Below are 2634 nucleotides of genomic sequence, written 5' to 3' on the forward strand. Positions count from 1 at the left end.
TTTGTCCACATCTGCCCCCAGCCATGTACTCTCCATGTCCAAACTGAAGTCCATGGGGGTATTGCTCTTCCCAGGGGCTCAGCACTGGCACAGCACTGTTCACACCAGACATTGTTTCCACCATCAGAGGGCATTGTCAGATTAATTTTTATCCCAGCTGATGGTCAGGCTGGTTTACTGAGGTTGTTGGGGTTAGCAATGATGCCACCAGCGTGGAGGTTGCAGTCCAGCTGGCAAGTCAAGAGCAGGCCTTCCCCTGGCATGCTCACACCTGGCCTTGGACACTCATGGGGATGTGCTGGCCCTCTTGAAGTCCCTGGCATCTCGGCATGTCGCTTTGGCCAGTGGGAGACTTGAGGGACAGGCTGGGACCAGGCTGTAGTAGATGGGAGTTTGCTAACAAAGGGGAGAAGCAGCATCTCCAAGACTGTGTCATGCTGCACACCATGCCCTTTCCAGACTCTTAATGCAGTCCTACAGCGCAAAGACTGTGTTTGTAACCCCACAGGGGACCGGGGTGGGTAACAGCATCCACTTTTAGTGAGCTCTCCCCGGGAAAGGTCCTGAGAGCATGGAGTGGAAAAATCCACTAGATGTTTTTTCTGAAAGCAATCATTCACATGCCTTTTAATTTATGAGCATCCCAGTCATCAGGTTTCTGGGCACCTTAGCAAGGATCAGGAAAAGGCATCAGTTCCAGGAAAGCAGCCTCTTGCAGAAATAAGATGCAAGTGGGAATCAGACCCGTGCTCAGTAAGCAGCAGTCCTAATCTGAGGCCCAGCTACTGCTGTGCAAAGGGACCATGGGCACGGGGTGGAGGTGGGGGACTCTCTGCCCTAGCCTGGGGTTGCAGCATCCTCAGGCACTACTGATAAAGGACTTTGGGTTCTTCACCTTGAGGAGGCTGGGAAGGTGTTCAGGGTCCCACCATCACAATGAGGCCCAAGGGAAGGATTTGGTCCTGTCCTTGCCATTGCTTTTCTGCTCCACTCCCATTTTGCCCAGTGTGGTCTGAGCCAGGAGCCTGGATATGATATATTGAGGGCCTTGCAAAGTGTGGGAGGCTGAGACCCTCATATCCTCTTTTCTTTGCTGCCCTCCTCTTCCTCTCAGAGAAATGGAGGAACTCCCTTCAGGCTAAACAGAGCTGGCTGCAGCAGTGGGCAAAGGGGACACCCAGCAGCCCCATTGCCCATGATACATGTGCACAGCATTGCTCTCCATAGCCAGCTAACAAGCTACCCATAAATGTCACCCATCCAAGGTCCTTTTCCTCTCTGCACCCGCTCCCAGCCCCTGCAGGAACTTGCTGCACTCACTTTGCTCGTTGGTGACGTCCCAGGGACACGACCCTCCTAGGGCAGGGGAAGGGTCATAGGAAGTGTGTTTCCAATGGGAGACTGGTGAACAAGGGATGCTGATAAAAAAAGAATCCCAATTAACTCAGATTAACTCTTCCCACCACCTCTTCAGCCCTGGACGAGATCCTGCTGCAGAGCAGGGACTGGCAGTGTGGCTGCCAGCATCCACAGGTACCACAGAGCTGGGTGGGGGTGATGGTCCATCTCCAGTCACCCCTTCCTCAAATTTGACTAACAATACACCCTGCTCACGGCTAAACCTGAGGCAGACATATGGGGGTGGGAAAATGCCCCTGTGGCAGCATCAACACCAACATGGTGGCCAACAGCTGTCCCCCACTTGCCCTCAAATGAGCACAGGTGACTCTGCTCCCCGGGGCCATGGAGGTGGCTGCGTTAATCCACAAAGTTTGGGTCAAAAGGGTTTGGCTGCACAGGGAGGGTGGTAGGGAGCAACGTGGGAGAGATGAGACAAACAGGGGCTGGGAGAGGCTTGCTACTACCTTGCATAGAAAACAGGCAGGAGAAAAGAGGGAAAAATGACTCAAAGCCAAAGTAAAAGGAGAGAGAAGACACATGGATGGGACACAGCTCCCTGGTTGTAGCTTGCAGGGGCGGTGGGTGCTGCTGGGGTCCATGGAGAGCCATTGGGGCAGCAAAGGGTACTTCTTCCAGAGTACTCTGGGGTTACGCTTAAGGGTTTCCTGTCCCCTCTACCTACCTCTCTGGTAGTGTTGAGAGTTGGAGACTGACCCTTTGCTCTGTGGGGATGGTGGGATCATCACCCTGTGGGTGCTGGCATTGCCATGGGATGCCTTTTCCTATCTCTTCTCATGTCTCAGCCCAGCTCACCTCTCCCTGGTTATGGAGGAGAAACAAAGGGCTTGAAAGCTGCCAGCTTCAGAGCTACAGAAATCACATTGCCCTGGGCTCTCCTGGTTGTCACCAGCTTCACTCCCACCAGAGCATCCCTTCTCCCCAGTGCCCAGGTACCCCCATGGGTCCATGAACGCGGGGGCCAGAGCGTGATGTGCTCCCAGCATCATCGACTGCTGCACTCCAAGGAGCCAGAGGTCTCCATCAACGGCAGAGGACCTCCTGGGTAGTTTTTATTATTTTACTTTATTTGCATGAAGATAAACTGCGCCTTTGTCTGTACAATTTCTCCTTAAATACTTGGCAACCCTTAAAAAAATGAAAAACAAAAACAAACAGGCAAAAAAAAAGGAAAGGAACACTGCAGGCTACAATATCAAAACAGTACGATGCTTG

This window comes from Accipiter gentilis, chromosome 29, assembly GCF_929443795.1.
Source record: "Accipiter gentilis chromosome 29, bAccGen1.1, whole genome shotgun sequence".
NCBI lineage: Eukaryota > Metazoa > Chordata > Aves > Accipitriformes > Accipitridae > Astur > Astur gentilis.